This window comes from Corvus hawaiiensis, chromosome Z, assembly GCF_020740725.1.
Source record: "Corvus hawaiiensis isolate bCorHaw1 chromosome Z, bCorHaw1.pri.cur, whole genome shotgun sequence".
Classification (NCBI taxonomy): domain Eukaryota; kingdom Metazoa; phylum Chordata; class Aves; order Passeriformes; family Corvidae; genus Corvus; species Corvus hawaiiensis.
Genome location: NC_063255.1, coordinates 34,436,307 through 34,460,241, shown reverse-complemented (window position 1 = coordinate 34,460,241; position 23,935 = coordinate 34,436,307). Strand labels below are relative to the sequence as shown.

The 23,935-nt window shown below is 41.2% G+C and overlaps 2 long non-coding RNA genes across 2 annotated transcripts; one reads left to right on the top strand and one right to left on the bottom strand.

Moving 5' to 3' along the window:
• Positions 1 to 1,296: 1,296 nt before the first annotated feature.
• Positions 1,297 to 22,507, bottom strand: LOC125320057. Its single transcript, XR_007200978.1, has 3 exons — positions 22,498 to 22,507; positions 19,445 to 19,453; positions 1,297 to 1,450 (listed from the first exon to the last, which is right to left on the bottom strand). It is a non-coding gene; the product is annotated as an uncharacterized LOC125320057 (long non-coding RNA).
• Positions 5,512 to 21,261, top strand: LOC125320058. Its single transcript, XR_007200979.1, has 3 exons — positions 5,512 to 5,590; positions 6,944 to 7,064; positions 21,138 to 21,261. It is a non-coding gene; the product is annotated as an uncharacterized LOC125320058 (long non-coding RNA).
• Positions 22,508 to 23,935: the final 1,428 nt, after the last annotated feature.

Genomic DNA, 23,935 nt, shown 5'->3' with positions numbered 1-23,935 from the left:
AGCGGCTGCCGCTGCCTGTCAGCGCTATCGCTGTGCCGCCCGCTCCTCCTCCGTTGCCGCCGCGCGTTCGAGGCTCCGCCAGCGCCGCAGCGCTCCCTGCCCGCCCCGCTGCGCTGCGACCGCCCGCGGCTCGCTGCCCACCGCAGCGGGACCCCAGCGCTGACCGTCGCCTAGCCAAAATGTGGTGGCATCGCCGCGGGCTTAAGGAGTAGCGGAAAGTAGGTCACGAAAGCTGGTGTGCTGGTGGTCGGACAAGGAAATGAGAAGGGGGTTTGTCTTCTCACCCCCAGCTGTTGACAGCAGCAAGCCCACTCTGCGTGTCGGTAAAATTTCTTTGTCCTACACCCCCCGTAGCCCCGGCAGCAACTTCAGTTGCTGACAGAGACGTGGTGATTCATCATGGGTCCTCCACACCTGTAGCTGGTTTACTGCTTCAAAATGGATAGGGTACCACTGCGACTCTCGAAGAGAGCTATCTCCGCTCCATTCCAACAGGTCATACACTGTCTTTCAAAAATAAGAAAGAAAGGAAAAATGCTGAAGGTGGCAAGCATGACTCAAATATGAAACACGATGAACATGCAATATCAGGTATTTCTTGCTGGGTGCAGAACTATGGCTGGCAGCTATACTCTGACACTGTGGTGCCATCAAGCCGTGGTTCTTTACAGAGAGACTTTAACTGCTGTCTCACCTGTGAATGACTTTTCCCGGTTTTGCACATCATTCATGGTCCGATGGCATGAGTTAAAATGAAAAATGTGGCATACATTACATTTTTTGACTGTCAACATATTTGTGGTTTATTATTTTTCTAGACTGTGTTTTTACAATTTTGGATATTTTTCTAAAACGACTTTGTTTGTGTCCACCAATAGACTTATGTCTAATTTGCCTTCAGAAGGACATAGTGTGAGAAGTGCCTGCATCAGGCATGCCCTGACACTGATCTTCCCTTGAAGAGCCACTCACTGAAAACCAGTTTCAGTTCAGTGCCCTGCCAATGGTGTTTCTGCTGTGTGTGTTTAGATGATGAACAACCTTATTTAGAACTGTAGACTCATCTAGGTTGGAAGAGACCTCTAAGATCATCAAGTCCAACCATCAACCCAGCACTACCACTGTAACCCCTAATCCACTAACCCACATCACCCAGCACCAAATCCAGATGCCTCTTAAACACCTCCAGGGATGGTGACTCCACCACCTCCCTGGGCAACCAGTTCCAATGCCTGACATGCCCTGACAGTGATAAATTTTTTTCTAGTATCTAATCTGATTCTGCTGTTTCAGCTGAAGGCCATTTCCTCTGGTCCTCTCACTGCAGGCACAGTAGAAGAGACCAACACCCACCTCACTACAGCTTCTTCTCAGGGAGTTGTAGAGTGATGAGGTTCCCTCTGAGCCTCCTCTTCTCAAGGCTAAACAAACCCAGCTACCTCAGCAACTCCTCATAAGATATGTTTTCTAGACCCTTCATGAGCCTTGTTGCCCTTCACTGCAGCACCTCAAAGGCAAACCTTTGTTTGCCCTTTGCTCCAGCACCTCATCGTCCTTTTTAAAGAGAGTGGCCCAGAACCAACCTTGAGGTGCAGCCTTAACAATGCCATGTACAGGAGGATGATCACTTCCCTAGTCCTGCTGGCCACACTATTCTTGGTTCAGGCCAAGATGTCACTGGCCTTCTTGGCCACTTGGGCACGCACTGGCTCACTGTCGGGGTTTGACGCTGGCTAATTGCTAGGCACCCACGAAAAAACTATTCACTCATTTTCCTCTGCTATAGCTAAGCAGAGGAGGGGAAATTAAAATGAAAACTTCATGAGTTGAGGTAAGGATTAGGGGAAAAACATTTTAAAGACGAAACAGGCTCAAAACTTAAACACTATAAAGAAAATTTATTATTAACAGAATTAAAAGTAAAAAGGGTAATGAGAACTAAAATAAACCTTTAGAACACCTTTCCTTTGCAGTCCCTCCCTCTTTCCACCGACCGCACAAGGAGACAAAACATGGGGTTTTGGTCAGTCTTTCACTTCTTAAAACTCTTTCTTCAGTACGCTTAAGGGAAAGAGTTTCTTTCTTCTGCCATGGGATCCTTCCCACAGGAGATAGTTCTCTGTGAACTTTTCCAGCATGGTTTTAACTTTCACGAACAGCAGCCCACCCAACCTGCTGTAATGTGAGTCCCTCCCATGAGCGGTGCAGTCTTTCCAAAACTGCCTAGCATGGACCATTTTAGTTCATGGGATTTAATCTTTCAAGGAGAAGCTATTCTAGTTTGGAAGCAAGGGTTCTCTTTATCTCTGGAAGCAAGGGTCTTCTCTCTCTGTTCAAGTTCCTCACTAGGTGACAGCTTTTCAGCATCCACACACTCCAGCATGAGCATTTTTCTTCATGGGCTGCTTATGGGTACATGCATTCCCCCCACGCACCTAATGAATTACAGGGAAACCATTTGTTGTATTGTAGTCCTCACCATGGGCAGAAGAATCTCAGCTCCGACGCCCGAAGCATTTCCTCCCCCTCCATCCTTTGCGCTGACCTCAGTGCTGCCATGTTGGTTCTCCTCACATGTCCTCACTTTTTATTCTTCTCTGACTTGAAAGGAATTTGTTGTCCATAGGCATTATTGTTCTCAGGTTCTATCAATGGAAAAGTTCTTACAAAGCTTCTGCAACGCTGAGAGGTTGATCCTGCCTGGGCTCCACATCGAGGAACTGCTCGCCATGTTTTCATCGCAGGCCATGTGGTCGCTGCCAGCACTCCATGGGCAGCCCTGGCTGCATGGTCCCCGCTGGCACTGCACGGGCGGCCCCAGTCTCGGGAGGGCCCCGGTCTCGGGAGGGCCCTGGCAACCGCCTCACCACCCCTCAGGAGAAGAAATAGAACTTCCCGTGGTTTTTCCTTTCTTAAATATGTCATCACAGAGGCATTACCAACATCTCTAATTGGGCTAGTAACCTGCTCATTGTCAGAGCCTTCAGTGATTGGCTCTGTGCCAGACATAGTAGAAGTTTCAAAGCTTTTCTCCTGCCCACCAAAAACCAGGTTGTGTTAAACCAACACAATCCCATTGAGCTGGTTCTCAATGAGCACCTCCAAGTCCCTTTTTGCTGAGCAGCTCTCTCCCCCAGCCTGTAGAGCTGCATGCATTTGCTGAGACCCAAATGCAGGACCCAGCACTTTGCCTTATTTCATACCTGCAAAGAACACCTGCAACTGTTATTTCCATTCTGCTGAAGGTTTTCATTACGGTTCGTGGATTTTACTTCACAAGAATCCTGTGATGTAGAGAAACTATTATTATCCCTGCTTTCAAGATGAGAAATTGAAGCATAAAGAGACAGTATACCTTGCCTCAGGTCATACATATATAGTATGTGGTAAAACCAGAAACTTAATTCAGAGTTTGGGTGCAGATCCAGTTAGTCTAAAACCACAAGTTCGTTTTCTTTCTCAAGTTCTGTTTCTCAGGAGTCCACTCCTGAAAAACTATTGTGAGAAGGAGCAAAGCAATGTTGAAAAAGACATTCTAAAAGAAATTGTATTGAACTTGCACAGAAAAAAACGTGGAAATGTTGGGAGTAAGTATATTTACGCATCAGCAGAAATATTCTGGTTTCGTAAGCATATGAACCAATAAGGGGAACACCATGCAAAATGTTGTTTCAATATAGTACATTTAAGATATGTAATGTAAGAACTTCCAGTTTTTATTGGTTACATTTCATGCAGGAGCAGATGAATTGCAGAAACATAATAAAAATCTTTGGCCAAAGTTGCTAACACAGTAATGATATCCTGAAGCACTGTCCAAATTAGTAGTACCATTATATTCTAAAGAGTTGTGGCATTTTCATCATGCACTGTGATAACACCCAGTTTCAACTGTTCCCCACAGCAATTCCCCTCAAGGAACAAAGATGTGTCAAGTGTATCCACAGTCATCTGTGTTAGATGCTTCTGGTACAACTTCAGAGTTTCAGGCCTCTCCACCATCATGGGTCTCAACAGACACTAGGGTGCCCAAAGTGACATTGTGTAGCCAACAGCATAAACCTGTAAGAAGCCAACCTCTTCAAACCAGGTCTAGCATCAGAGTCAGAAGATTGATCTGCATTGTGAAAGCATATGCCAAATTCTTGTCAGAGGACCATCATGTGCCAGGCTTCTTCTGGCAGCAATGTATTCAGCTGCCATTGTTACTAACAAAGTACTAATCATGTTGTGTGTGAGAACAAACTGTGTATAGAGGCAGCCATGCCTGCAAATAAACTCAATTAAGCCTTCCAAAGATTGAACTGTGTTGGACAAACGTGCTCTGACCAACAGTTTTTCTTCTACTTTATTATGGTTAGTTCCTCAAAAGTGTAGTCATGGTGTCTTTACCACTTTCCAAGTATCTCTCTTGTGTTCCTCTGACTAAATACTGACAATTCTCCCTATTTCTTTCTTCAGTGACAGTCTTGCCCATATTACTGACTACTTTTACTAATTACTTCTGCCGTATCAAAAGATAAGCAAGAACGTCATCTTTTAAAAACCTCTTCCTCTCCTGCTGTCCTCAGGGCCTCATGCCAAAGAACGAAATAAATGATCAGGCAGAAATAACTCAATATTTATATGAACCTTTCATGGTAAATGACATTCTTCCCATTCTGTGGTCCTGAATGTTTGCTAGTTAACATACTGAACACAACAGACAGAAAAATCTCTCATTACTGGGATTGATGGTGTCTGTGAAAAAAAGGAAAGATTGATTTTAAAAGGGAAAAATTAGCTTATAATTCCAAATTTAAGTGTGTTGTTTGCTTTTCTTGAATGAGCAATAAAATGCGCATGCTATTTGTGACTAAATACTAGTATGTGGATGTAACACTCATGAACATCATGGGATTCCCCTATTTCTGGTGTAGCCATATAGAAGCCAGTGAAGGGGTGTACCAGCAATTAAAAGTGGTCAAGACAACTACTCAGTGAGTTGCATTAGCTGACCATGCCTTTATTCCTTACCTGTGGCAACTGTCTACCTTCATACCTTCATGAGGAACTTTATCATGGAAAGGTTTGTTAAACATTGGAATGTACTGCTCAGGAAGGTGGTAGAATCACCATCCCCGGAGATGTTCAGGAAACAACTGGGAGTGGCATTCAATGCCATAGTCTAGTTGACAAGGTGGTGATCAGTCAAAGGTTGGACTTGATGATCTTGGAGGTCTTTTCCAAACTAAATGATTGGTGATTCTGTGATTTCTGATAGCAGCCTAGGCAAATGTGTATTGTTTTGCAGTTGCCAAAGCCAAGGAAACAGGAATACAGTCCATTAATGTGGCTCAGCTAACAAGAGGCAATGTGTTATGCTCTGATTGTTCAGTTGGTTGCAAGGGTCTGTTTGTGGCCAATGCAGAAGGAGAGTCCAATCATAGCTGCCAGTTTTAAGGGGAGGTCAGCCCAGTGAATGGAGGTGGTGGGAGTGGAGCAGAAAGACTAACTTCTTGCTTGTCTTTTAGGGTGAAAGAGGAAGCTGCTGGGGATATTTACTTTCCACTGTTTCCTCTAATTGGTTCTTCTCTGTGAAGAAGCCAAGGTAAGGAAAAAAATTGTGGTTTTTTTCCAGAAGATGCAGAAGTTTCACCTGGAAGTCCCAACAAACTCTCTGAATCTTTATGCATTTTGCATACAAATCCCTGTGTTTGGCTTGACAAACTGCCTGTGCAGAAGCTGATGCACCATGCGTGCTCCCTTAAAGCTTTATAGGTAGTATATGTCTTTTTCTGAATTAGATCCAGAGACCTGAAACGCAAGCTGAGGTGCTCTTTCACCAAGTAGCGTGAGGCAGATTTACCACTCACCAAAAAATTGTGGGGAGAATGGAAAAGAATGTGTGTCCTCTTGACTCAGTAACTTCTCACTCAACATGTAAAGACCTGAACTTGGCAAAGTGGCTCAGAGCTTTTCTGCATAATAAAACAAAGATCGTTATACAAAAGAAACTCACCAAGTGAAAATCCAATGGGATTTTCTCAGATAATAGTACTGTTTCTATCAGAAAGGAACTTTGCTAAGTAGCTGCAGTGATGTAGTTGGTTCACTGTGAGCCTGCAGTGAAATATCTGTATACCTTCATTCATTATCCTTTTTTCTGACAGAAATGAAGCTCCACAAACAATAGCGTTTTTTACACTTGCAAGATCCCTCATGGTAATTAGATTTCTAATGTGTTTTCTGTAACTTCCTTTGGTTTTTATTCTGGCTTTGGAAATTCGTAATTATTTAGCATGCATCTTTGTTTCCTCTCTCACCCTCTGGCTGTCTGGTCTGTTTAGGTTGCATATTTCTGTGATGTTTGTGCTATGTTTGCACATTGCCCAGTATTAAGCAACTCCCAATTTGTTTGGCTTCTCTACTTGCTATTGTGATACAAATTATAAATAATTCCACACTTTTAAAAATCATTATTATTTCAGAAGCTCTAGGGATTAACTTTGGTTTCCTGTTTATGAAAATACAATTTTACTGGTTTTACCAGAGACTGGGGGCATTCCATTAGGCACAGTAAAAAGCAGGCTTTGCATTTTACAGGCTTTGCAACATGCTACCCTGAAAACAGGTAGAATGGTCTGGGAATGGGAGGAAACACTCTGGAATCCTTTGTGACATCTAATTTTTCTTACTGTTGCTGTTAATATTCCTAGTGCCTTGCTAATGGCACAGAGAGTTTTACAGACATCTCATTAGTGCTGCTAGCTAGGTTAAAGTATTTTTCTAGGAAGCTTTTATCTGTCTGGGAAAAAGTCCTCTGACTTTTTAGCATCCAGCCAGCAGTTTTTGAAAGCTGACATGGGTTTAGTTCTTTGAGTTAATTTTCCCACTACATTCTTTTCTTTTTTAATTGCCATTTCCACTAAAGATTTATACTTGTTTTTTTTTTTTTTTTCAGTGCAACTACACCCGCCCTGTTCTGAACTGCAAGCCGGCTGTACTCACATTCTAATTGCTATTAAGCTGCCTGTCCTTGCAATAGAACCAACTCAGTGTTACTGAGGATTAATGACAAGTTGGTAAGCCCTCATCTAATAACAGTATAAATCTCCACTGATTTTTCTTACTTTAAGCTGTGCAAACCCACTTTGCCCCATCACCAAAACGAAAGGAACATGAAAAGAAAACCGGCATTCCCTATACATTCAGAATAATTCTATTTCTGAGTCTTGAAAAATAAAATAGGATGGTGTATCCAGTGTCAGGGGTATTTTGTGCTTCTAAGGAGAACTCTGTCATATCCATTAAACGCTCCCTGGTTCCCAAACACAGGGAAGTATCTCAGTCTGACCCTGACCTTAAATGACTTAGTGGAAGACATACAACTGTCTTCAGTGGGACCAGTTTTTTCACCTTGTAAAAAATTTCAGGTCCTAACAGAGGGCTATGTGTGTTTGCATACTTTTTCTTTATACCAGGGGCTTTCATGTTCAGTTCCACCTCATAAAATACAGTGTATCTTTTCCTTTGATTTTGTTTTTCTTATCCTACACTGTTTATTATAGCTAGTTAAATTTAATTATTTAATTTTAGGCAAGTGAACAGAATCTTACTCAGCTAATGGATAGGTAACCTAAAAATGATAGGTCAACTCTAAAAGACTTCTTGCAGTAGTATTTGCTGTGCCATCAATCACTCCATTAAAATGCCTTCCTGGTTTATGTAACTGGCAGTAAGTTGCATCAGCTCATACACTGGTATTTTTGATCTCTTGACAACCTGCTAGTTTAATTTGGAATTGTTTTCAGTCCTAGGCCACCACAAACTGACATTTGTTTTGAACAGGGTATTCATATTCATGAGAAGAAAATAACTGCCCTCAGCATTTGAACAGTGACTGTGGGCCTGAAGCATAGGGTTTGAACTTGCAACTGGGATGTCAGACAGGGATGAGTAGAGGTGTTTATTTCATGTCCATAGCACTGGTCAAAAGAGTTGGGGCTCACAACTAGTTGATGTGCTTGGAAAACCATGCTGAGTTTTTCCTAGAACAAGAATCCCACTAATTGCTAGCACAGCTGGGAGTCTTTCGGAAAACTCTCAGGTCAAGCCAGAGGCAGAATATATAAGAAGTCACCTGAAAAATTAAATTCAGCTGCTATTCACGCCCCAGAAAATGTGTGTGTGAGGTTATAGAGGTTTTTTATCACCTTGCCATCAGCCTCACTGATTCATTCTTGGGGAAGGTGCAGTTTTGCACGTCCAGCTGCACTGCCAGACAGAGAGAATTTGCCACAACAGGGCATGGGTGTCTGCACAGGCCTGCCCCTAAACACCTGCCTTTTCATTCCTGAACCAAACAAGCCCACTGATGTAGCAAATAACATTGAAAATGGTGTAGGAGAATGTTTTCCTGAAGTTGAAATGGATGTTAGCATCCATTCTGAATGCTAGTCTCAGATTTGCAAAGGGAAGAGATATCTCAGTCTGTGCCAAAACTACAAAAGAAGACAAATGTATTCATGTATGTTGAAATACAGCTGTCAGTAAGAGAACAGGATGAAGTTCCATGAATTCTGTAACCCATATATTCTAGTTTCTTAGATTTTCTGTCCTGCAATTGATTCCCTGGTGTGTGGTAAAAAGTCAAATGACTAGAATATTTCTTGCAGAGGAGATATTCAGGAAGTCCCTACTGTGTAATTTCTCCACAGTCTAATAAAGGGAAACAAGATTCTGGTGTTTTCCATCTCCTGGACAGTGTTTCTCTTATCTCTTCGGCTACCTCTTTTACTCAAACTTATAGAGTCTACAAATCTGGGACTTTACATTCTTACGATAAACACACAGATAGGCACAGTATGTACAGGTTGAACTAAGGTAAGAAGAGCCTTACTTATGCGGACACAAAAAAAACAAAAAGGAAAAAAAACAAAAAGGAAAGATCTAGCACAAAACTGAGAAAGAGAGCAAACAGAATAAGAGGAAAATAGGTGTAGAGAAATCTTACATTTTCACATTTATGGATTTGGGAGAATTGGTCTAGAAAATGGATCTACCCAACTACAGTTGAAATGATGAAAATCACACCTGCCATAGGCAGCCAGAATACATTTTTTCCTGCTTTATGCCTTTAGCAATATATAGTGGCAATAAAATCGAATAACACTGTAATCCAAATATTATCTTAAACTCTATTTCCTCTGTGTGTTGAGTGACTGCCTTTTCTCCCCTACGGCAAAAAAGTTGAGAAGGCAGCTTTAATCAACCATTTTCTTTCCCATTACCAGTCTATAGTTAATTTATTTCCTTTTCTCAGGAAACCATGCAAAACATGGGAAGCTTTCCTCAGATGTAACTGCTGAGCTCTCGGTAGCAACATTTCTGTCTAACATATCAGAGCATCGTGATATTTAACCTGAATTAAATACAATCTTACCATATTGAAAAACAAAACTAAATACAAACGTATTTCTGAACTAAGGGGATTTAATGCCTTGGAAATTGTGCTGGAAAAAAATGTTCAGCTATTTGAATTAATAGGTAAGTTGCAAACTAAAAGATAATCAATTATGCCTTCCTGAGAAGTGTCAGAAGAAGTGGGTTTCAGGAGTATGAGCACTCAGGGGAAGCAGTTTGCTGCTGTGCCTTCAGGGTTATACCTGGCAGTCAACAGCAGGTGCAGTGCAGTAGATTGGTACTGGTGTAATGAGGGGGAGATGACCAAAGCATCCTTCCTACTGCACCGGTATTTGTGTCAGGTGTTCATTCAGTGAGACGAGACTTTAAATACATTTTATTATGATGACACTTTTAATAGCACAAAAGTTGTTTTAACTGACACTACTTGCTCTCTGTTGTATTGCAAGTATTCCTGGAACCTCCTTTTTTTGTGGGACATCAACAGTAGCACAGCAGGAGGTGATTGCAGTGCTGAGAAACATCTTCCCTTCAAATGACTCAGAGAAATCTTGGAACATTCAGAATTCACAACTTGTCTCACATGAGTCCATCTTGTTCTGGAACTGTTTAAAGAAAATACTTGAGGTGAAAGTAATGAAACAAGCTAACTCATACAATTAAGTTTCTGTGAAAAAAAGGCAAAGGAATGCACACCTGATTTTCCCCTTTAAATAGATGCATTCAGCTCCTGCTAATTAGCAATTTGAGTAGAGCTTGGTGGACTCTGAGTAATTGCAAAGAAAGAACAGGCACTGCACGATAAGACTCTGTTAACAAACTTAAAAAAAACCTATGCTTTAAATGTAAAGGTAATTCAGGTTCTAATTTAGATCTGGGTGGTGCTCCAGATATTGAACTCCCACTGAAATTTACAGCAACTTCACGAACATCTCTTATTAAAAAGCAATAGAATTTTTATGTGTCTGAGTAGATTTCAGCTATTTATCACAGTACAGTTCATTCTGTAAACAAAGCACACTAGTGTATGAATACTAGTCAGGTGTTCTAGCAGACCAGGTTCAGCAGTTTAACAGGCTACCCTTTTCTAAGTAGCACAAATAATACTTTTTTAACATCCCAAAAATAGTCCGAGCAAACTTTTGGTGAATTGTATTCCAGTTTAAAAATCCCCAACAAAGAGACTGTTTACAGTGTGCATAAGAAACCAAAACCAAACAGAAATAAAGTTAAATAAGAAGAGTTATAATGAGCACATGCAGGACAGCAGCAGGGAGCAACTGTATAAAATATTCCACTCACTTATATATTTAGGAAAATATTCCAAGGATTTCTGTGCTGAATACCTGACTGAAACTGTAAAAGGTCTAACCCATAGCTGAGCTGTACATGGCAATGATATCTAAATAGGATTGTGTCCTGGAGGGTATAAGGATGTGTAATTTTGGAAAGCCAGCATGTACTCTGGTGCTTTGTCTCCACCACGTGATTGCTTCCTTTTTGTTCTGTATCTCTAGCTCTGCTAGTCCAAATACACACTTGGAAACAAGTTAACCACCACTAGCTTCGCCAAGGGTATTGCAGCCTACCTGTGTGACAGAACCAAAATGAGCTGCGACATCCTTGTTGTTAACGCACCACATTGCCCTGTCCAGGAGCAAGGAATTCAAAACATCAAAGAGTACCACACAGGCTATTTTGGGCTTTATTGGGTAGAAGAGGGTGTGTAGGACACCAAAAGCAAGGGAGTTGTGGGAGTAGGACTGGGAATGATGTTCTGCTTCATAACTCCCCTTCCCCTCCCCCCCAGTGTTTACAGTTTTGTCAGCATCTGCTTATATATTGTAGTTTGATTTTATGGCCCTGTCCCCATGGCACTTCAAGTGCTGATAGACAGATCTGTGTTTAAACCACAATCTTACTGGAAAATAGTTAGCCCAATTTACCCATGCCATGTGGGATCATGTTTAAAAACTATTTAAATCCTCTCAAGCACTAAGCTTTTGTTTAAAGATTTTTTTTAACCTGCATGCTGTCAGTGCTAGAGCAACTTCACTAATGTGGAAAACAAGTGGGAACAACAGCAAAGACATGCTGCTGGCAACCAATGCTGCTCAAACCTGTTCCGCATAGCTGCCAGAGCTTTCCCTGTAATGTTACACCAGCAGATTCACGCCACTCAGAAAAGGTTGGAATTTTTTGACAAAAAAAAATTCTAACCTTTAGCAAAAGTTTAGAGATTGGTATTGCGAGATACTTTATAAGATATTTGTAAGGGCAAATCAAGTTTAATATCTAGGCACATGTTAATGGGAATTTAAACAAAAAGAATGTACTAATTTGGGTTACAGGACAGATTTGGAGGGCTCTTCCCCCAACCCATCCTAGATTTAGAAAATAATGTGAGATTTCCTGGGAAATGAAATTCTTTATCTATCTCCCATGCCCACTTCTTCAAGAATGCAGATGTACTTATGATGACATAATGTGACAAAATAAAAGGAAATAAATAGTAATGGAAGGATATGTCCTAAAGGCCTATTTCTGTTCCCAGTGAAATCAATTTAACAATTCTCATTGACTTCAGTGGGAACTGGGTTAAGCTTAGTTAGTTTTAAAGGAACTTTAATAACAGAATAGTTGTCTACCTTGGGCAGAAAGACAGTGGGGGACTATCAAAGTATCAAATTAGAGACATGGGGTTGTGTTCTGTTTATTATGGCCCAACAATCTGGTGTGGGAACAGAATACCTCAATATGCTCTGGTCTTCCTTTACAAATTTCGTACTGCCACTTCTCCCAAATGATACTTAAAGAGAATACAAACATATACACACAGACACACAACCCTAAACCCTCCTCTTGAAGCTATAAAATTCCTCCCTTCCTTCCCAAAACTACCTCTGCATCATAGTTCTTCCACACATGCAAATTTATAACCCAGGAACAGGACAGATTCAGTTTCAGAAAATGCCTCATCTGTGCTGAGAATTTCATGTTTACCTGTCACTATCAATTCCATGCATTTCAGCATATATTATTAATTTGGTTGTGACTGTCTTTCCAGTTTCTCAATCTAGGTGTGCACACTTATGCCAGGATATAGCTGAGAGGCAGATGCCAGGATAGAGTTGGTGGACAGGCAGGGATGTGGGAACACACTGCACCTGCCTCTTGTACCTTGGTTGTTATGCAGAGCTGAGCAGGAGTAGCAGCTTATTGGGGACGTGCAATGTGCTCCAGCAGGTCCTATGTTCAGTATGTTGGTGGTCCAGAATGTGGGATGTGCCACAAAGTGCCCTTACGCCACAGTAAAGACACAGTCTGTTTGTCCCATACTAATGTTAGAAAAACTCAGATATGTCAAGTTTCAGTTCAAATTTTGTAACTACTGATGTGTATGTGTCTGAACCAGTTTCTCTGGCTTTTCTCTCTGTTTAGAGTTCACCCATATATGACCCCTGCATATACAATTTTTACTAGTACAACAAACGACGTACAGAAGCAGGAAATGATTATGTCTTCATTCATTTCTCAGGGTGGTCAACTGCTTTGAAAACAGGGAGCAGAAACATGCTGAAAATGCAATGGAAACTCAGCATATTTAATATGATTGCTGTTAGTTTTGCTGTTGTTCACTGTTTACCTTGAACCAATGTTCAAGACCCTCATTATGTCATATTTAAAATCAAAACAAGAAAGTTCTCACATCTCTCAAAATCACAGAATCACACAGAATCAGCCAGGTTGGAAGAGACCTCTGAGATCAGTGAGGCCAACCCATGACAAAACACCACCCTGTCAACCAGACCATGGCACTAAGTACCACATCCAGTATTAAACACCTCCAGGGACAGTGACTCTACCATCTCCCTGGGCAGCCTAAACATTCCAATGTCTAATTACCCTTTTGTGAAGGTACCCTTCCTGAAGTCCAACCTAAACTTCCCCTGGTGCAGCTTAAGACTGTGTCCTCTTCTCGTGTTCTAGTTGCCTGGGTGAAGAGGCCAACCCTCACCTTGCTACAACCTCCTTTCCTGTTGTAGAGGGCAGTAAACAGGTCCTGCTTTGAGCAGCCCAATTATTTTCTAATTGTCTCTTTTGCTTATAAGAATTTTTTCTTTCAAGTACTGTGGATTCAGGAATTTCCTATTAATTCACACCTGCATTTGTTTTCCAAGACTTCCAAAATGTGTGTAGTGCAAACACTGGGTCCTCTGCATTGAGTATTTTCCTCTACTGCACTGCTTCTGCTGCACCATGCTACTTGCTCATGCGGAAATTTTCTTTCTGAACTATTCCAGATTTAGAGTAAACACATCACATAGCAGACTTTAGCAAACCGTGGTCAGAACTTGGCCAGAATGTGTTAGGCTTTCTGTCTCTTCTAAACAGCCCAAACATAACGTGTACCCTATTATAATGCCTAAGTATGGATTTACATATGTAACTTTGCCATCAAGGTTTGAAAGTGACTTACAACCTCTCCCAGAACTCAGGACCATTGCCTTCCCAGCCTATACTCAGGACATCTTTACAATCTCCCCCAGACAGGGTATTTATCTTATTTCTATTTTCATGTTTGAAAAAGACAGCTAGTGCTGGATCCTCATTTGTCAGTACAGAAAAGAAAACCACATTTATGTATACTTGTTTAAGTGTCAGATAAACATATTATGACACAGAGATCTCAAAATATAGTAGAGAGCCCTAAAAACTGACCTAGGCCACCTGAATTCAGTGATGTACAATAAAAGATGTAAATTGAACAGCTATGCATAGAATATTTCACTTCAATATTGCTCAGAAGTGTTAGACTGTCAAGCCCTGGCCATACAAGGACTGTTGTATTGTTGTATTTATATTCTCTACAGAGAATTAGTAAATATTTAGATCAAATCCATGTGCACACGTGCATGGTTGACAGAGAGAGAACCATTTCCATGCGGCTTCAGCAACTCCAAACTCCTGTGAGGGTATAAAAAAATATACTCAAACTGAGTCAGAGGTATGTACTAGCAGGAGCACATTTGCAAATAACAGTAATCATAAAAATAACCTCTTAAAACTGCCTGTAAAAGAGCAAGTGGTTCATTAAAAACATCCCCATTGTTCTTCTTTATTCCCTTTTGTATCAGTGTTTCAGTTGCAATTCATACTGTATTTTTGAGTCATTGCCAATGCTGCTATCTGGAGAGAAACAACTGAAGCAACTTTAGTGATTGCTGTCTTTCTATAGTCACAATATGCCAATACTGCAAGGCTGCTAATTCTGTAAGCTGACTTTTTCTCATTTTGTGCTTCTATTATCCCGGATAAAATAACTACTGCAGAAAATGTTGTGAATAGCTCTATAATGTCTCCTCAGGCTGGCAGCAATGTGATATAGAAAGCTGTGTTCTTAGCTCCTGCTTCTCCTACACATCTTTCCCAGTTGTCACTTCACTGCTGTCAGTGGTGAAGTGGGTTTGCAATTGCCAACAGTTATAAACCTCCTGCAGCAATGCAAAAGTGAAAGAGAGAGCTACTTACAGGGATGAATGAAAGTACCCGTGGAAGAAGGGCCCTTTCCTCAGCACCCTCTTCAGCAAGGGAATAATCTTCTTGGATTATACTTTTGACTGGGCTAGAGTGAATGAACATCCATTCTTTGATGATGCAAAGGGTCCCCATATGTGTTAACCAGAGAACCAGAATTAAAACCAAATTCCCTAACTTGCTTGAAACGCACATTGTGGTGAACAGACAAAATGCAATGCAAGCAGTCCTCTGTGATTCAGGCCTGGAAACAAACTCAGAAAGATGGTATAGTACATTGCTTATTTTTGGATCTCAGGAGATATTTGTAGGATTTAGCTTTTCCTTTTAGTTTTTCCCTGAAAATAAAATTGCAATAATTCTAATACATTGCTAAGGCCTTGGCCTTTCACACATCCATGTCAAACTTCATACAGACAAGTTGTCTCATTCATTTAAAGTGCTAAGCCACTCGTGTCTGACACTGCCTGTCACAGTGCTTGAGCTTTGTGCTGCTTGCACTCGCCATGTGCCTGTTCTGAGGAGAGTGCAGGTAGCCCAGCAATTAAATGCTGCCTACATGACATCCAGAAGCTGCAATTTCCTACACTTCCAGAAGCTGCAATTTCACCTAACAGATTGTGTGTGGGTAACTCTAGAGCAGCAATCTGCCTCACAAGTTAAAAAGGCATATTCTTCTTCTTTATTCCCTGGTATGGGAATACTTGAATTGCCTTCAGTAAGACTGTTCACAAATTTGAATGCCGATTGAAGTCCTGCTGCATAGAGAAGAAAATACAAAATGATTATACTGCTCTATGTTGTTTCACTTCTCTGTCTGATAGAAGAATTCAGATTAAGAGTTTAGGGCTTTATTGTTGTTTAAAACTTCAGCATGAGGAGAAAGTTAATTGTGAAGAGAAGTAGCATTCACTCAGTTCAGAGTTGAACTGGTGAACATGAGAGGAAGCTCAGAATGTTGCATATGTTTTAAGTCTTTAAATGTCTTGTTACTAGCCACAAGCTTTTATTATGCAAAGAAATACTTTTCCTGCCTCATGTAATCTGACATACTTTACTAAAACTCTAAGTTTAACAAAGCTATTTTTATTTTCAGGAAGTCATAGTTTACATGATTTAAAACAGGAATACATGGAAGACAGCTCTGGGGAAACTAAGCCCATATCTGGAAATTCAGCAAAAGATCACTTGTGCCAGTTTTTAATTTAACAAATTCTGTTTGCAGAAGCCAGAACTAGTAGTGTTCATGCTCCGATTTACTCAGCATAGTGGTCCTCTCAGACATCCTCCTCTGTTTATTAATGATTTTAGACTTGTTTTCATAATTCACCATTTCTTATCATTCTCCTTTCCTGTAACTGGAATTAAGTTCTCTATTATACAAAAAAGCAAGTGTGAATAATGAGATGCCTTCCAAAGAGTGTCACTTTGATCAAGGCCATGAGATTTAGTCTCCTTGAAATACTCTCAGCTCTGCCACCAACTTTATCTAAGACCTTCAATAAACCACTTAACCACTCCACATCTGTTACTCCATCTGTCAAATGAGAATGGCAATACTTTCTAAGCTTGCCAGCTACATTTTACAATGAAAGTACCTTTGCAACTCATGAGAACAGAATGTCTCTCACGAGCCAGGTGTTACTACCCAGTCCTTGATGGTCTCAGCACAGTAGGAGGGACAGGCATAACCCTGATGTGACCTGGGGGTTTGTGCAGCTGACTGACCGTGGCTACTTAGCAGGTTGATACTAGTGCAGGCCTACAATCACTTTATTGCAGAATTTACTTCATGGGTTTTTAGATCTGGAGGTTATTTTACAAGTAATTTTGTTAGCAGGTGTCATATACTAATCTGGCAGAGAATAGTTTAGAAACCCTAAAGTAAAAATACAATCAATTTCATTTTTTTCCCCATGGTTTTTAATCAATTAAAATTGTCAGGCTCATTTTTTTTGGTACATCTTGAAAATGAACATAATTTTTAGAATATATACAATTTGACTCTCAATTTGAAGATTTTCTGAAGTTGAGAAACATATGGAGCATTTGGGTAAAGTGGAAAATGATCCTGAGAAGAGGTGCTTGTCATTCTGCCAGTCTCTCCTGTTCTCTTGACTCACTCTTCTCTTTTCTTTCCCTTTCCCTTTTCCTTTCCCTTTCTCTTTTCCCCCCAAGCCTCTTTCCCAAGAGCCATTTAACTAATGGTACAGTTCCCTTCTGCTGAAACACTGCCAGTCTTCCTGACACTAGCAATTAGTTTCAGTTATTATGAGCTATATTATACCACTGTGCTGCAACACTAGGGAGTAACAGCTGGTTGAATAAAGGATACATCTAAATTTCACCAAATTTTTAAACTAAAAAAAAGACAGTTTACTCGAGGGCTGTTTTAGGGAAGGGAGTCAGGAGAGGTAGATAGTTCCTTGGAGGTCCACTAAAAGACAGAAAGTCACCTAGCTGAAAGGAACAGCCTAACCTTGGTACTTGATTTCTCCTTATGTAATTCTGTACTGAGGACTTAGTAATGATGGCCTTTGTGAGTCCCACTTCTTGCCACATAGTTTATCTCAAGCACTGATGAAAAAAGGTACATACTCCATTCCACCACTAAATTAGACATCAAAAACCTAACGGATACAACATTCAGCAGTGCAATGGCTTTGTCCTTCTGTCTAGATGCCTATAGTTTTTTCACAAGTGGCAATAGCTGGAATATCTCCACCACTTGATCTAGGTCGTGTTTGGATACCATATGGTAGGGAAGGAAGGAGAATAAGGAGAAGAAAAAGAATCACATATGAGTCATAAGAATAATAAATTTCATTTTTATTGCTGATCAAAATTTCATATTATTGGTATTTATTACCAACAACTTCTATATATGGAGGCAGCTGTTATTTCCTTTAATGAGCTTGTTTTACTCCACTGCCCACATGCTTCCTTTGCATCAAACATGCCTTCCTGGCAGCATTGATTATGAATCAGTTTACTTCTGATAACTATTCTGAGTACATCTTCTAGAAAGCCATGAAATTCTTATTTTTCCAAGGTGTTTTAGGCACCAAAAAAAGCTCTAATAATATCAAACTTAATGTTTTTCACAAGCTTGTCTACAGTGAACAAAGAGAAACTGGTTCATATTGTTACCAAGGCAGAGACAAAGTTATTTTTGTTCAATGCTTTTCACCACAAGGTAAATGAAGAAATTTTATATGATAGATATCCATGATAACTCTCTGGGACCAGACAGGCAGAGGTCATAGAACAAGACATCAGCTCCACAAAAATATATGCTCGGATAATTTTAAATGGGAATGTAGGCTGTGACAGCTGCTGGGATGGCCTGGATCTAATGTTCATTTATTTTCCCTCCTTTGTTTTCCTTCAATAATGAGCCTGTAGCTGTACCACAGTGAAAATGTCCATAAAGACTACTTGTGCCTTAGAGGACTTGAAGCCAGTCTGCGAATGTCCCCAGCTGTTACTGAACAAAAACATTCAATTAATGAGAGTCACATCCAATTCACCTAGGAAATGCAGAGGTATAAATTGTCTGTGGCTTCTTTAAGACTTTTTCAACCCAAAGGAGAGATTCCTTATGAAACAGGCCAGTAGCTGTTTTTTACCAGGTGCTCTTTTATCCCCTGAGAATCAGGAGCAGCACTGAGTTGGTCCTGAGTGAGGATGTGGTTTCAGTGTCACCGTGGGCTGATCTTAGGCCCTATTGCTGTTGAAAGAAGCAATTCTGCTTCTCCTGTGATACCCAGCTGTTCAAGTTTGCTGTGTGTTTGCATGTTTGTAGGGGTCCCTCAGCCATGAGACATGTAAACTCTCTGATCTTACTGAAGGCCAATATTTCTTTCTTGAAGGCACAGTTTTCAACCAGATCAACAAGCTTATCTGACTTGGCAAATAACTTCTAATTTTGATAGGAAAGAGAACACGTACCTGAGAGCAAGGCACAACCTCCCTTTTCAGTGGCAATTCCATCATGGTTAAGCTTATCCCAACAATGATAGTATGCTAAGAAATTGTCTTCAACACATTTTGCACCACCAGAACCAATAGGTTTTATGTCTTCAGTGTTTCCTCATGTAACTTCCTTTAGCATTATATGTGTTAAAGTGTAATTTTGTCAAACACAGCCTGCCAGTGTCAGCATCTGGTTAAGCCAACCTTAAACACAGCCACTACACTTGCATGAGAAACCTGCATGTTGCAGCAGGAAGTGTTTGGGTCTGTCCTTATGGCCCTGCAAGAGCACTAGCCTTACACTGAGGCAAGGTCTAGTTTGTGCTGCAGAGCAGGAAATCCACAGACACAGTTCAGAATTTAAGCTGAGCTCAACACTGAAAAGGCCAGCTACCCTGTGTTAGAGCCTCATGATCTAAGTGTCACCTGATGGCTCAAGACATTCAAGAATTAGGTATATATAAATATGCAAGCACACAAGATCATGAACCGTAATCTAGGCATTTTATTAACCACACAATCATACTTCGCAGAGCTTCTTCTATGACAAGCTAAAGGCAATCAGGCTGTGTTTTTTCTTTATGTTGTAGGAGTGTACAACATCAAACAGCACACACAAGAACTATTACAGTGATTTACAAACTTCCAGCAATTTTCTATAATCTTTCCTATCTTGTTGTGGGCCCCAGAAAATTCTCCCCAGCTTTATTCTGGGTAGTGCATGTCTGACAGATAATTGTTGCTCAGAAAATACATTCCATATGAAATATTTATTTTGTAGCACAGTGATGCTGTATGTAATTCATCCGAGAATTGTAGCATTGCACCATATCTCAGCGGATTAAATTTTAAGAGTGATTTCTAACAAAAATTCCTGCTGTGAGAAGCAGAAAAATTAGAGCAGTATTTGGTCCCTGCAGATATATTCTTCAGCTCCCAGATTTCCTATTCCAGATAGAAAGCCCTAAAGAGTACTACTGTTTCACTGTAAAAACCAGTAGAAAGTAACCCTATCAAGGTGACCTATGACAAGATGACAGTAGTGCTATCAAGACTTTTCATGTATGTGTTTGTGAGTGCATACACAAACATGCAAATCACATGCATAGGTACCAGTCTCCTCATAGAAAGGAGGAGGGTTTGAAAACTGGGCATTACAAGATGAATAAGATAAGGTACAGTTATTTGTACAAGAAGTGGACATGACCTGTATGAGCAGGACATTTCTCCCCCAACAATATTGTTGGGATTCACACTGTGAAAAAAAGGACTTGACCTCCACAACTTTACCCCAAGTACCAGACCTCTGCCTTTCCTTCAGGCCTTTGTACGCTGTTTTTTGATGGACATGTCATGGAAAACCAGGTTAAAGAGGCAAAGGCAGGTGTTTTCTTCTTACCAGAGCAGTGAAACCCACCCCGCCCCCACCCCGCCCCCCTTCCCTCCCCAAGTTATTCGGTGCAGCTTCCTCTTTTGGGGCAAATTAATTTAAAGATGAGAAATGAGAACTGCCTCTGCTGATATGTCTCCACAAAGCTATGCAGAGAAGGACACCCAGGTCCTGGAGTGCATAATGCAAAACAGCGCCTTTAAACAGGTAGCCTTATTCCTGTGCCCTGGAGGGCCAAGCTCTTGATTCCATTAATATGGAGGAGACACTTTCCCATAAGGAAACTCTGCAATGCCACTATAACCTTTCCCTTTTTCTTAGCCCCCTTTCACAGGTCTGCTTGCGGCCAGCTGCAAGGTGGTGCTATTCTGCTTCTTTGGCTGTTCATGTTGTGTATTTTGTTCCAGTTTAAGAAGTGTCCTCTTTGTAGTGATTATGTGCATAGCTGCTGATCACTCATACTCACTTTTCCCTGGACTATCTCCCACCCCATCCCACCCAGTCGCCCTGACATTGTGCAGGATGTTTGGGTCAGTAACAGAGCAATCTCTGGTTATTCTGTACAGCCACTCTAGTGCACACTCATCACCCCGCTACTTCTGTGCTGTGGACGCAAATGCACACCAAACACTGCTAAATTTTGCAGTGGTCCTGTTCCTACAGATAAAATGCAGAAGGCAAAAGAGAGACACAGTCACTCTGGAAAGCAAGTGTGGTGTCACGCAGACAACGCAACCTGACTATGGCTCTCTGGCTAGCTTTCTCTGCCTTTGCGAACTATAACCTGCTCTAGTCCTTTCTGCTGAAAGCATCTATTTCTTACCTTCAGCTGCCTTTAATGCATGGGCCATTAATGCACTGCGGGTACACAGCCAACATTCACCCCCTCACTCAGCCAGACATCTGGAGCTCAGTGGCATTTGACCTCTCCTTCACTCCGGACCAGGCAGCGTGGGCAGGTTTCATTACACTCCCTGGTGCCTTTATGTTGCCACACAGATGGACACTCCAGACCCTGACGTGGATACCTCACTCCTGCCTTGGCTCCAGATGTTTTCTTCAGACAGTATATGTAAGTAAAGGAATCAACAGCTAATTTCATGAAGGGAGGAAAGGAGGGGAGTTATTACTATGAAAACAATATTGTGCTTGCAGGGAAAATACTTTGGACATAGGAACTTCAAAGTAGGACAAAAATGATAAGAAACAGATCTCAGTCAGAGCTTAATTTCCTGTTTTCTATTCAAAACAGTCCTCTGTCACAACCAGTGCAGTATTTCTATCCTAGCTAGGTCAGAGAGATTTTATCCTAAACACTACCCACTGCTATGATCAGAATATGAAGAAATAACAACACATGAAATATTTTTTCTACAAAAGATTTTGACCTGATCTTTTTCTGCTGTTCTGGTAACCAAACTGTGAGTATGGATTCCCACAACCTACTACCATGATTACTAAAACTTATTTCTCTTTGGCTCCCCACTGCCATTTGATCGATAAAGTAGATCTTAGAACTGTTCAACTTGTCTATAAACCTGGCCTTGCCAACCCTCTTCATTAGCTTTAACTCAAGGCTGGTGTTCTGACCTCCCAGTTAAGTGAGAGCCAGGTCTGCTCTAGGAATTCAGCCTCTGCTGCATCTCACCCTCTATACTACGAGACTGCTACCCTCACGTCATTGTTTTCTCTCTCTGGAGGTCCCCTCAGTCTCTTTCTGGCCATCTCTGGATTCTTTTCTTCATGAAAATCACAGAAATCACGTAGAATCACAGAATATGTGGAGCTGGAAGGGACCCATAAGGATCATCATGTCCAACTGCCTGCCCTGCACAGGATGTTTCCAAGGATCACACCATCTGCCCAAGAGCATTGTCCAAATGCTTCTTGAGCTCTGTCAGGCTGGTGCTGTGACCACTTCCCTGGGGAGCCTGTTCCAGTGCCCAGCCACCCTCTGGGTGAAGAACCTTTTTCTAATATCCAACCTAAACCTCCTCTGACACAACTTTAATCCATACCCTTGGGTCCTGTCACTGCTCACCACAGAGCAGAGATCAGTGCCTGCCCCTGCTCTTCTCCTCATGAGGAAGTTGTAAATGCAATCCCTTCAGTCTCCCCTTCTCCAGCCTGAACAGACAAAATGACCTCAGCTACTCCTCATATGGCTTCTCCCTTAGGCCCTTCACCACCTTGTGGTCCTCCTCTTTACAGGCTTAATATCTTTCTTGTATTGTGGTAACCAAAACTGCATACAATGTTCAAGGTGAAGCTGCACCAGTGCAGAGCAGAGCAGAGCAGGACAATCGCCTCCCTTGACTGGCTGGCGATGCTTTCTCTCCTTAGTTCCCATTTCTATTTCGTAACTCTTATCTCAGTTTATGCACCTCTGTTAATGGAGTACACATATATGTTCTAAAATAAAACTTTGTGGTGTTCGTCTGAGTAGATAGGTCAAGTTTTTGTGGTACTCAGCTCCATTTCTACCTTTGTTGCATTTTTTAAAATTAATTTATAATCTCTTCCTTGCATTTTAAGGCATTGTCCTCCTGGCATTTGCTTTTACCACTGTTTAAAATTACAAATAGTTGTAATTATTAATTTATAGAGAAGCTTTTCCCTTTGCAAAGTTTGGCCTGAACCACAAAATAATCTTTTTGGAGACTACAAAGAACCAGTCAAATATCACTGAGCAATGAAATTCAACGGACTATAACTTTTGAGATCTTGCTCACAGTTTCTTGTTACTTCCTTTGTTCATGTAATAACTATAGGTCTACACTCAACACCTGGCCTACCAAACTGAGACTTGGATAAAAAAATGCTCCTTTGAAGTACCCACTCTAACTAGTTTTGCAACTGTGACATATATAAGGACTTACAGACACACACTTTTGCTTACTGGTTTTGACATACGAATATCACACAGTCAACTTTGACAGTTTTCCCCCCAGCACAAAAGTCCTGAAAAAAAGGAAAAAAAACCAAAAAAGAAGAAGAAGAAGAAAAAAAAAAGGTATGTCCCTTTCCCTGAAATAGTTTCTGTGCTAGAGTACTGTTCCTAGCAAGAAGGAAGAAGGAAGGAATTTTCAGGATTCTAGAACTGCAGCTAGTCCTCAGCCTCTATACTGTCATCAAAATGCAAATGTAATCTGCATAGTTATAAAGTACTTGCAACCTAAAACCAATGCATTTCTATTTCTACAGCTAATGAAACAACAGGGACAAATCTGGGCTTCCTGAGCTGATTGTGGCTTGCAAACAGTCCAGCACCTGCTGCTGACAGATTGTTCAATGATCGAGAGGTCTGTAGGCCCTCTCTCAGAGGCTTTTGGATCACATCAAGTTCTTTGGCTAAAGGAGGAAAGACAGGGAAGAGTTCCTGTGGTCAATATAACCAGCTTTTCCTAGCTCTTCCTCTGGTTGTTGCACTCACCTGCCTCAACTGATAAGGAAACTCCAAGCGGGAAGCTCTTCTGCTACTGAAGGGAATGAAAAAACCCCTGTGGATCTCCAGGGGTCTGGACGCAGCTGTCAAGCAGCATTTTGATCTTTCCACAAATCCTCTGTAATGTTGTCTTACCCAGCTCTTCACGTTGGGGTGATACCCATCTCCCACAAAACCCCAGC